This window comes from Rhinolophus ferrumequinum, chromosome 8 (genome assembly GCF_004115265.2).
Source record: "Rhinolophus ferrumequinum isolate MPI-CBG mRhiFer1 chromosome 8, mRhiFer1_v1.p, whole genome shotgun sequence".
In the NCBI taxonomy this organism is placed as follows: Eukaryota; Metazoa; Chordata; class Mammalia; order Chiroptera; family Rhinolophidae; genus Rhinolophus; species Rhinolophus ferrumequinum.
In genome coordinates this window covers 28,947,325-28,960,497 of record NC_046291.1, presented here as the reverse complement: position 1 = coordinate 28,960,497, position 13,173 = coordinate 28,947,325, and the positions used below count along the sequence as shown (strand labels likewise).

Below are 13,173 nucleotides of genomic sequence, written 5' to 3'. Positions count from 1 at the left end.
ATTAATAAATCAAAAAGCAGCATATAAACATATGATTTAGAAGTATGGCAGAAAATACCAGAGGAACAGAAGGCTTGAAGGTTGGTGCCACTGTAGATTGGAATTGAGGCAGGAATGAGAGGACTGCTTTTACATGTTAGAATCCCTTAATATTGGACTTTTAAAAGTCATGTATATATACTTTAATAAAATAACAATTATTAAAATAAAACTGAATGTGAACCTTACTAATTAAAACAGAATAATACTGACACCAAAACAGAGAGCAGTAAAACAAACAAAAAAAATCCACAAAGAGACCAAAATATATAAAATAATGTAGTATATGAAATGCATTAACTTCCTATGGCTGCTGTAACAAATTACCACAAACTTGGTTTAAAACAATAGAAATTTATTCTCTCACAGTTCTGGAGGCCAGAAGTCTGAAATCAAGCTACAGGCAAGGATGGGAGGCTCTAGGGGAGAATACTTCCTTCCGTCCCTCTTCCAGCGTCTGGTGGCTGCTGGTAGACATTGGCTAATGGCAACATAACTCCAATCTCTGCCTGTCTTCACATCACCTTCTCTGTGTATGTATTTAATCCCTCTCTCCCTCTCTCTAAAGTGAAGACACTTATAATGGCATTTAAGACCCTCCCAGGTGATTCAGAATAATCTCATATCAAGATTCTTAACTCAATCACATCTACAAAAACTTTAACATATGAGGTAATAGTCACTGATTCCAGGAATTAGGACCTGTTTTCCTTTGGGGTCCCATTCAACTCACTACAATCAATGTAGCATTTCAAATCAGTAGGAAAGGGATATTTTATTCAATAAATATTGTTGGGACAATTAACCATCTATTTAAAAAAATTGTTAGTTAATGTAAGGATGGTTTAAAATTTAAATGTTAAAACCTTATAACAATACCAGGTGAAAACATAGATGAACGCTTTATAAATCTGGAGTCAGAAACCTTTATATGTGATACCAGGCACAGAAATCATGTAGAAGAGCACACAAATTGTACATTTATATGACAAAATAAACCATAAGCAACTTTGAAAAGAAGTAACTAGGAAAGGTAAGATATGAAGAACAAAATTTAATATTTTTACATTAGCGAACCCATAACTAAATAATGAAAATACAAATTTACCAATTGAAAAATAAGGACAAAACAAGAATAGGCAATTTACAAAAGACCTTCAAAGTCCAACAAATACACAAAAATGTTATTTAATCTCTTTTGTAACTAAAGATGCAGAAGTGAGAGAAAAATATGTTCATCTGTCAGTTGAGCAATGATTAAAAATGTTAGCAGCTTCTGGAAAAGATGAGGGAATGACTGCATTTTTGCATAATTCCCTTTGCTGACCAAAAATATGACCAAAATTAGAGAAGGAAACTCCTGTGCAAAATGGCCACATCTCTTAGTAGTGACTCTAATAAGTGTCAAATACAATGAAAAGCGTGTCATATTTAAAAAGGATGTCCAAATCTGACATATGCATATCTCCTATAACATTAATTAAGTAGATCTGGTTTTAACAAATTGAGTGGGTCCTGAAGAACAATTCCAATAATTAATCACACCTTAAAGGCCTAGCCACCAGACTCCAGGAAGAAGCAGACAGCACTCCACTTGTGGAGGGTGCCTATCTCCCTGTTACAGGCTAGCAAAGAAAACTACTGAAGAAAGGATCCTGATGATACATATCCTCCAACAGCTCTCAATAATAAGGCTGATATTTTATTTCCATCTGTCTAGCTCCTTTGACTACACCTGAACTGGTTCCAATCTCAGGAGGAAACAAAAAATGTGAGAAGTATTATGTATTGGGCTCCCTAAAACCTACAGTGGCCAGAACATTTTTTATTTTCCTTGCTGAGAGGTGAGTCATGGCTGTAGAGAAACAGAAACAGCAAGCTTATCGTCAACACTGCACAAAATAGACAAGAGCTGCCTTTGGAATCAATAACTAATATATATATATATATATATATATATATATATATATATATATATATATATATTTGTGGAAAACTGCTTTAGAGAGAGCATATGAAAACGGTGCCATCCATCAGCCAATTGAAGAGAGATCATGATAATGTATCCATCTCCTATCTCAGCCTCTAAAGCAGTTATTCCAATGGCCAATGGGAGGGGGTTGAGAAGATTTCTCTTATACCAGTCTTGGGCAAAGAGCAGGCCAGAATACAACTGCCCCTTTCAACAATAAATAACATGAAAAATCAATAACACGAAAAAGTAGCATTGCAAGAAAATAAGAAGGAGGGGACACAATGTGAAAAAGAAAAAATACATATACATTTGAAGAACTACTTTGTAAAATGGTTTAAAGAAAAACTGCTCTGCATGCAGATAAATAAAACATAACTTCATAAAACAGATTTGAAAAGAGAGCTGAAGGAAGCAAAAGATAAAAGAAAAAAGAAGAGGAAAAAATTCCATAGAACTTGAAACCACATTAGAAAAAACTCCAAGTAGAATAGATACTTCAGAAAACCAAATTAATAACGTATGACAAGCTTGGGAAAACATTCAGAATGAAGATTCCAAGATAAAGGTAGCTAGATTCGAACAAAGTGGTTAGATAGAACAAAGATGATAGATTTGGTAGACAAACTATTGAGATCTAACATAAGTAATAGTCTTGAACAAAGAGACAGACATATAAAACAGACCAAATATTCAAGGACATAAAGCTGAAAACTGAATAGGCTCATCATGTTCCAGAAAAAGTTAATAGAAAATGATTAAGACTAAGACATATTATGGAATGTTGCTGCATTTTAAGGATAAATAAAAATACTATTAGCATCTAGACAGAAGAAACAGGGCCACCTACAAATTAAATAATTTATGCTGGACTCAGACATCTCCTCAGCAACATTAGATAATGGATAAAAGTGAGTACTCTGAACAGTGCTAAGGGAAAAAGAATATTACATGGAATTTTCTACTTAGCTGGAGTGTAATTTAATGGATATATAACATTCCATTGTATGGATGCAGTATAATTCATTTAACTGGTCTATTATTGAAAGATATTTAAATTGTTTCCAGAATTATTTCAAACCATGCTGCAATGAATAAACATATATGTATCATTCAAAATACATGCAAGTATACCTATAAGATAATTCCTGGAAGTATAATGGCTGAATCAAAAAGTATATAAATTTAAAACATTTTTCATTTTGCTAAATTGTCCTCCACAGAGATTTGACCAATTTTTATGCCTACTAGTAATATAAAAAGTGCTTGTTCACTACAATTTACCATCACATTGTATTATTAAATTTTCTGATCTTTTCCAACCTTATTGATAAAAAATTATTTTTTGCTAAAGTAATAATTTGCAATTATCTTACCACATTTCATCAATTGAAAGCACCATCATTTGAAAGGTGCATAATTATTTTATGTATCTCTATATAAGAAAAAGAGCTACAAAGTCAACTATGCTTTTAAATCATCAATTGTCAGATACATAAAAGGTTTAGATTTCAGAAATTATTTCAGAGATGTGAAAATATGAACAGGTGCTTCATAGAATTAAAAAAGTATGGTATTTGAGTAAGGCAGACATAAAAGGGTCAATTTATCAGGAAGACATAGCAATCTTAAATGTGTATGTGACTAATAACAAACCTATCGAATACAAGAAAAAATGGGCAGAACTAGAGGGAGAAATAAACAAATCTACAATCATAATTAGAGACTTAATAGTTGCCCCCCCAGAGTGACAAAATAAGGAGACATAAAAATGTAACTATATAAAAGGTTTGAGCAACACTTTAACCAAGTTGACCCTAATTGACATTTATAAACCATTCCACTAACCATTGGCCAAAAACCCACTTTTTTCCTCAAGAGCCATGGGAACATTAACCAAGATAGATCATAAGCTAGACAGAAAAAAAAAAACAACCCTTAATAAATTTAAAGGTACTGAAATAATATGTTCTTTGACCACATGACGAATTTAGAAATCAGTAACAATGCTGATTCCCAAATATTCAATAAGAGAGAAAATCCAACAGTCAAAAGTTGGTTCATTTGGGAAAAAAACTACTAAAATAATAAGTTTCCAGCAAGACTGATCAAGAAAAAAAGAAAAAAATATGAATGACCAATATCAGGTGGACAGGGAGAGAATGGGTACAGCAGAAAAAGAACTTCAGCTTTATTGGAAATGTTTTATTTCGTAAGTTAAAAAATACTTGAAAGAAAAATGACACAATGTTAACAGTTGTTTGTTGGCTATTGTAAATACAGAGGGTGTCAAAAATATATATACACATTTTAAGAATGGATAAAAACGGTATTAAAATTGTAATATTCAATATACACCGATAATAAAAGAAGAATACAAGTCATGTGTATACATTTTTTGGCACCCCCAGTATATGTATTGTGGTACTTAAGTCTTTGTTTTTACATTTTTAAATCTAAACTAAATCAATACAAAAAGAAATTTTAAAAATCAAATTGTTATTTGCAAACTAGTCAACAATGGCAAAATACTGCTACTACTAATAAAAATGATAATAATGAATTACATGAAAGTGACTAACTTTTAATACTGAATATTGGACTCAAACAGAAGGCTGAAAAGTTTGACTTCAGAAAAAAAGGAAAAACTTAACAGATGAATGAAAAACAGTGCAAAAAGGGAACAAGAATATTATTAAATAACAAAAGCCAGTTCGCATGAGGAAATCTTTCCAGTTATAGACATATTTAAGTTTCCCCCTCACCCCATCTGTTGTTAAAGAATATAAAAAGAATAAAATTTTAAAGGAGCCACAGTGAGTACTGAAAAAGGTAAACTATAAAAATAAAAAAAATTAAATATAGGATGTATCACACAATGAAATAAAAAAGTTTGACAGTATAGTAGAACAAAACAATATATCATCTGTTTTATATCTGATATTTAATTTTTGATATTTGGTCCCAGTTCAGTCACTGGTATAAATTTAGTTTTATAATACGTATTTCTAATCACAATGTGGCTTCTTAGTTTATCTACTGGGCTATGTTTGCAGTTTTTGCAATTTGGACTCGCTGATGTCTGAGCACCCATCTAACTCTAAAATTATAATGATTTGTCTGGCAATTATAATTACTGGTAATTAGAACAGTGTCTTGCATATAACTGTTTCAATGGCAGATGTACAATCATTTTGCACTATTAATACAATAATTTCAAAGAACATTGAGTATATTAGGCACAGACAACAAATATAAAACGATTAAAAATTGTCATATAAACATATACACATACCATTAGATGTTTATTTGGCCAATAAATAAATAATTAATTCTTACTAAAGGAAGAGGCACCTGTGGCTACTCCATAAATATTGATGTGAAGATATCACCTTACAGTATTTTGCCTATGTTGCCTGAGTCAGAACCAAATAAATCAATACATAAATAGAGAAAACCGGAAACCATGGATAAACGTTATCTTCTCAATGAGCTATTTCACAGGGACCCATAGATTACAATAGCTTTTATGCTCTGTACATCAAGATCATCTAATACATGAAAAATAATCCCACCCCCTCTACTGGCAAACCCACAGCATCGCGGGTTCGTTGCCAGGATGGATTTTTTCGCCTCTCTCCATCTTTTCTCAGAGCATCTGGTAACTGACAAATGACATCATCTGGGCACCTGACCAGATAATCCGCGTCTCCACCAGCCGAATCCGTGCGTGGGGCTGGGCTCACGGCTTCAGACCGCAGGAATTGTGCACGGAAACCTTCCCGAGCTCGTGCATTCCACAGTTCGCCTTAAACCTCACATCTACTAATGTTCTGTTTTAAATCACCACCTGCCACTTAGCTTCTAAAGAAAGCATTCTCATTGCAAAATAACGACATAAAAATAAGCACAGAAAAAGGTCAGCAGGAAAGCACCTAAAGGCTGTAAGCATTTGTCTCTAATGGAAGGATCTCCATTCACCTTTGAGAAAAATTATCTAAACCAGCCTCAGGCCGCTGCGCATGTTCGCTACCGGGACGAGCATGGGTAGAAGCTCCTTCCGTCCAGAGAGGACCCAGCCATCTCAAAACCCAGTCCTTGCCGGGTCTGCCCGGAGGAGCTCGGACCAGGACCTCGCTCGGGAGGGAGGCCTCAGGGCCAGGGTCCCCGAGAGAACCCGGGAGGCCGGTGAGGCCCCGAGAAGCCGCGTGCATGCGTGGCGGACACCTCCCGCCGCGACTCCACTTTAGGGCGTCGCCATGGAAACGGGTTTGTTCTCAGTCCTAGCTGGCCCGGGAGGGCGCGGCCCGATCGCCGCCCCGGACCCAGTGGAGCCGAGGGGAGGCCGCAGAAGCTCACCGCGACGCCAAGGCCGCGACGCTCGGGTCCTCCGTCGCCTCCGGTCGCTCCCGGCCGCGCGTAAGTCCGCCCCGGCACCCGTTCCCGCCGCCGCCGCCCGGGAGCCCCGCGACGCCGCTGGGCCGCTCCCTCAGCTCGTGCTCCTCTGCACCGGTGCGTCGAGGTGTCGGGCTCCGGCTGTGGGAGGCGGGAGATTCAAACCTGGCTGCCTGGCGCGTGCAGAAGCCGCGCTGCCCTCGGCGCCTCCGCCCGGGCGTCCGCCTTCTCTTCCCTCTTGCTGTCGCCTAACCCGACGGGGCCCCAGTAAACTCCGGGAGCCTTTGTGTTCCTTCTTTGCCGGACTCCTCGTTACTTAGTCAAGCGAAATGACAAACCCCGAACCAGTCAGAACATCAGTGTAAGGAATTGAGGGTGAGACCTCTGAGGCGTGGTTAAGTGGAAGGAATTCTCGGCTTCCTTTTCTTAGCCTTTAGCTCCGGTCTTCCCGTCTCCCCCGAGGCCCCACTGCACCCGACGGGCCCTCAGGGCCATCCCTGCGAGGCTCTAAGCTTCTGGGCCTGGGTCATTCCTGTGTCCTCAGCAGCTTCTCAGTACCAGTGCCTGCACGCGGGAAATGTTCACGTTCCATATTCAACTCTTAAAGTTTTGAAGAGGATTAACAACTGTTAATAACTGACCTCAAATACACCTAATTTGTTGTCTTCAATGAGTCTTCAAGAGCAAAGGGTGAAATTTGAGCCTAAAAACCTCAGAAAAAAAAGGAAACAAGGAAAAACTGCATTACTGGTGGAAAATAATTTAAATTCGAAGTGCTTTCTTTTTAAAGTGACTCAAAAAATATTATCAACTTTCCTAAAACTTTACAAAATGCTAATTAATTACAGCTATGATGTGTAGGCTAGCAAAGAAAAGGGGTTACACTTGAAATGATAACTAAAGTCCATAAGATCATGAAAGATAAAGATGGGGTGATATTCTAGATTATTACAAAGTACACACCTTAAAAACCTGAAAAGAGGTAGGTTTTCAATAGGAAAAGGGGTAAGTTATTTATACTACATAATTAATTTGGACTGAAAATATTATGTATTTAGGCCAGGGTATTCTTAACCTGAGATGATATATGGGATTTCATGGAATACCTGAAGTAATGTGCAAATTTTTTTTTTTTTTTTTTTTTAAGAATCCACAGCTTTCCTCAGATGCTCAAAGTCTAGATCCTTAAAAGGGAAATAATTAGCATTTGGCAAATATAATTGTTGTACTTCCTCAGATCTTTCCTGATTCACTCGTGGTAAATTTGGTGTCCCTCCTAAAGGGCATACCTCTACTCTGACTCAGTAGCTGTCATGTGATTATTTACCTGCCTGTGTTCCTCATTAAAGGCTGAGCTCTTCCAAAGTGAAAACCTTAGGCATTTCTATAGCCTTATGTCTTAGCACAGTGCCTGATAATATACCAGGTTCCGAACGAATGTGTATTCAATCCATAAACAAACAGAAACAAAGATAGCTAATGGACAACTGAAGAATACATTGTAAAATATCTGAAAAGAACTGAACACCTTTCTCCCCAAAGAATAAATGGTAAGCAAAATGACTTTCAAAATGTTACCATGCACCATAGCAAGTTTCTTGGGATATTTTAGAAGTTGGATATTAAACAAATAGCTTCTTCAGATCAATCTGAAGCAGAGAAAGACCCGTAAGGAACACCAGGAAGTCAGAGTAGTGAGGCTTGGCCACATCTGTTGGCTTTGTTCACTTAATTGGGAAAATTACCAAAAGTTACACAATGTCTCCAAGCCACTATAAAATGTAGCATTTATACATAATCCTTTTTGTTCACAGGTCACTAAGTGTGTAATTGGGGGCACAGTATAGGAATGGTTTCAGCAAATGAGGTAGAGCTGCTGACACTCCTCCAGGGCAGGAATCTAGTCTTCTTACTCATGGTATTCGATTAGTGTTTGTGTAATGAAATTAATAATATTCCTTTAGCTGTTGGATTGATAAGGAAATATTTAAATATCTTATACTAATCCTTTAACAGGTGAGGCTGCTGCAATAGTTAAAATTTAGTGTTTCATAACCTGTTTTAAAAAACAAAAAATTTTAACATCGTTAAAAGACTTTTACGTGGATTTAATTTCACTTAATACAAACAGTTCTATGAATGTTATTTAATTTTCTATCAACATGTTAACAGATTTTCCTAGTATAAACAGTGTTTATCTCCATTGTGGCCTTTTACAAGTTAACTGAAAGACCATTAGATGACTTGGAATGTGGGGCTCCATAAATCTGGGTTCCCAACCTGGAATCAATGTCCTTAGAGAGCAGTGATCTTTTATTAATATTTTTGCACTATCAAGCAACTATGGATAATCTCCCAAATAAAATCTCAATTGATATTAGAAAACATATTAAGAATTCTACCGTTTTGTACTGTTTTACTCTTATGAAGGATTAGGGAATCTACTGAACTGATGTCATGGAAATAGTTCTGTTTCTTCAAGGTGTTCCACTTTCTTTGTAATCTGATCTTATCAAGGAAGTCAGAAGCAACAGTCAGTGGCAATCAGTGAAGTTATGTATGGAGAGCTATCTTCCAGATGCCCACACTATTAATTACTTACCTACGGCAAGCTAAACATGCTCTCTCCCCCATACTGCAGTTTTGTTTATTCAAGTAAGGCTAGAAATAGAGACAGTATTATTAAAGTGATTTTTTAAATGTGAAATGTTCTATATAAAAAAAGTATTTCTAGGCCCTGAAACAACCATTGAATTTAATTTGGTATTAATAAGTCCCAGGCATGTTCTTTATATTTTTACTAACTAGACATAGAATTGTTAGACGTTTCTAAGCTATATCAGATTTTACATAACAAGATCATTTCTCTGTAGTCTTTATTACTCAAAGGCGTGCCTCCTATCTCTATCACTAATAGGCTATATACCTTCACATTAGGTATTTAACCTGTCTGGGTTGTGGTTTCCTTTAATAACATGAACAACATGATAATTCAAATGATACGAATAACAGGATAATTTCTAAAGTTCCTTTTTGCCATATACGATTCCTATATGAAAATACAGAAATGGATCTGTAAGTATACATTTATATATTATGCTAATATATTTAACAGCATACTAAAATGAATTTTAAAGGCAGAAACATGCAAAACTGACATACGGTAATTTGGTACCAATAAATGCCACTTACATTTATATATTCTTTCATGTAGGTGAGAACATTTTCACACCTATTCTTTACATTTATGAAAACAAGGTTCTTGTTTTCAATGAATTAAGAATTGGCAGAATATGTACTAGTTAAGAACTTGAGCTCTAGACTCAGATAAATCCAAATTCAAACCTTGACAGTGTTTACTGGCCGCATGAAATCTGTTCAAATAACTTGACCTAACATATATATTCCTCTTCTTTAAAATACAGATTATTTAGTACCTATGTCAGAGGATTGTAATGGTGGGATAGTTTTTTGCCATTTTAATCGACACTGCCAGAAAATAATTTACTTCCTCAAACCTGCAAATCCACGAAACTAATATTGGAACAAAGTCAGCCAATCTAATTCTATTAAACATACAAACAACAACAAAAAAAACCACACACACACAAAAAAAACCCCCCACCTTTCTACTAAGTTAAAGATATATCTGGTTTATATAACAAAATAATAACATTGTTAATATGTTTGATACTAGAAATCTATGACAGTCAAAAAAAATGTCAGTATTAAAGTGACTAAAAGTTCCATTTGTTTTTATACCTGGCAGTTTCTTATTAGCAAAGTTTGAATATCACTTGCCTAATGAAACCTGATTTCAATTAGTGGCTTTTTAAAAGAAAAAAGATATTAATTGAATATCCCTCGCATAGCATTGTCTTAAAATGACATTTTTTTCCTTTTAAGAATAGGGGCTATGGTAGCATATATCAAAGATTAACATTTCTCTTTAGATTTGCTTTATATAAGCAAACATATAAGCAAATAATCTTTTCAAGATTAGAATATATCAAAAGAATTTTTGTGTGCAGATATTACTGTTAATCAGAAATTCCCAGATTGCATTTATTTTGTTTTGCAGGGTTGTTTGTACAATTACGTGTATTTTGTATCATTTTAAACTGTCATTTGTTTCTTCCCCCTGATAATGCTAGGAAACATTCCAATATATTATGTATTGTTCACAATAATTCCAAAATAGTCATTCTAAATTAAAAAGAAAAGGATATGATAAAGCAAATACTGGTCATCTACTCATAGCAAAGCTATTATAATGTTTTCCTACGTTCTACATAGAATAAAAATAGTAGGTAAAGATTCTACCTTACTAATCATCACAGCCAGGTTTTATTTTCAGCTTCCAATGTAAAAGACCATCATGTCTTAGATTAGATCTGGAAGGCAGCTTTATTTAAAGGAGGAAAAAAAATTAAGATTCTTAGCATATGAAGAAATATTAATCTCCACACTTCCTTCCTTACAGTAGTATTTCTATCATTTCTGATGCTTCTGTGCTGCTCCCTCCCAGAAATAACCTGCATCTCCACTTTTCCAACCAATTATCTGTCCAAATCTGCCTCAGATGTTACTCTTCTATGATGCCTTTCTTGATAGCTAACTTGCTCCTAACAAAGCTAATTGCTCCCCTCTCTATGCTATCTTTCTACATCCTTCTTTGCACTTAAGATACTGTTGTAACTTTTTTTTTTGGTATGTACAAATTTTTATCTTTTATTAGTTTTTTTAAAAAGATGTTTATTAAAATATAGCTAACATACAATTATATTAGTTTCAGATGTATATCACAGTTATTCAACAGTACCCACAGTTATTACCATATTATTATATTCCCTATACTTTACATCCCCGTGACTGTTTTGTAACTACCAATTTGTACTTCTTTTTTTTTTTTTTTAATTTATTGGGGTGACAATTGTTAGTAAAATTACATAGATTTCAGGTGTACAATTCTGTATTGCATCATCTATAAATCCCACTGTGTGTTCACCACCCAGAGTCAGTTCTTCCATCACCATATATTTGATCCCCCTTACCCTCATCTCCCACTCCCCACCCCCCTTACCCTCTAGTAACCACTAAACTATTGTCTCTGTCTATGAGTTCTTGTTTCTCATTTGTTTGTCTTGTTCTTTTGTTGTTTTTGGTTTATATACCACATATCAGTGAAATCATATGGTTCTCTGCTTTTTCTGTCTGACTTATTTTGCTTAGCATTATACTCTCAAGATCCATCCATGTTGTCACAAATGTTCCTGTATCATCTTTTCTTACCGCCGAATAATATTCCATTGTGTATATATACCACAACTTCTTTATCCATTCATCTATCGAAGGACATTTTGGTTGTTTCCATGTCTTGGCCACCGTAAACAGAGCTGCAGTGAACATTGGAGTACACGTTTCTTTATATGTAGATGTTTTCAGATTTTTTTCCCTCTTACCCAGAAGAGGGATTGCTGGGTCATATGGTAATTCTATTCATAATTTTTTGAGGAACCTTCACACTGCCTTCCATAACGGCTGCACCAGTCTGCATTCCCACCAACAGTGTATGAGGGTTCCTTTTTCTCCACAGCCTCTCCAACACTTGTTACTATTTGTCTTGTTGATGACAGCCATTCTGACTGGGGTGAGGTGATATCTCATTGTGGTTTTTATTTGCATTTCTCTGATGATTAGTGATGTTGAGCATTTTTTCATATGTGTCTATTTGCCATTTGTATGTCCTCTTTGGAGAAATGTCTCTTCAGGTCCTCTGCCCAGTTTTCAATTGGGTTGTTTGTTTTTTTGTTGTTGAGTTTCATGAGTTCAATTTGTACTTCTTAATCCCTTCACCTTTTTTACCCTGCCCAAACCCCCTCCCATCTATCAACCCAACAGATCTAGTACCCATTTGACAGCATACATAGTTATTACAATATTATTGATTATATTCCTTATGCTATACCCTACATCCCCATGACCACTGTGTAACAAATTTGTATTTCTTAATCCCTTCCCCTTTTCACCTACCCCAACCCTCCTCCAATCTGGCAACCATCAAAATGTTCTCTGTATCATACCTATGAATTTGTTTCTGTTTTGTTTTGTTCTTTAGATTCCACTTGTAAATGAAATCATGACATTTGTCTTTCGCTGTCTGACTTACTACATTAAGCATAATACCTCTAGGTCCATCCATGGCAAGATTTCATTCTTTTTTATGGCTGAGTAATATTCTGTTGCATATATGTACCCCCTCTTCTTTACTCATCCGTTCAGGGACACCCAGGTTGCCTTCATATTTTGGATATTGTAAATAATGTTGCAATAAACATGGATGAGCATGTCCCCTTAAAGCAGCATTTTGGGTTTGTTCAGATAAATACCCAGAAGTGCGATTACTGGTTCCTTCTTTGACTCTTGTTACAGTCTTTGTTTTAAAGTCTATTTTGTGTGGTCTAAGTGTTGCTAGTGCAGCTTTTTTATTTGTTTCCATTTTCATGAAATATCTTTTTCTTTCAGTCTATGTGTATCTTTTGATCTGAAGTGAGTCTCTTGTAAGCAGCATATGTAAGGGTCTTGTTTTCTTATCCATTCAGCTCCCCTATCTTTTGACTGGAGCATTTAATCCATTTCCATTGAAAGTAATTGTTGATAGGTATGTAGTTATTGCCATTTTTTATTCATACACACACACACACACACACACACACACACACATATTTTTCATCTTAAATAAGTCCCTGTAACATTTCTTGAAATAC

General features: G+C 35.6%; 1 protein-coding gene across 4 annotated transcripts in view; it reads right to left on the bottom strand.

Annotated features, from left to right (window-relative positions):
• ICA1L (islet cell autoantigen 1 like) overlaps positions 1–6,508 on the bottom strand; it is a 59,905-nt gene extending 53,397 nt beyond the window's left edge. The window contains exon 1 of one of the 4 annotated variants that reach the window (XM_033113071.1): positions 6,371–6,508. The gene's annotated coding sequence lies outside the window, so the exon portion shown is untranslated. Of the gene's footprint in view, positions 1–5,706; positions 5,973–5,992 lie in introns of those variants that run through there. The other 3 variants (XM_033113073.1, XM_033113070.1, XM_033113072.1) reach the window with 3 other exon arrangements.
• Positions 6,509–13,173: the final 6,665 nt, after the last annotated feature.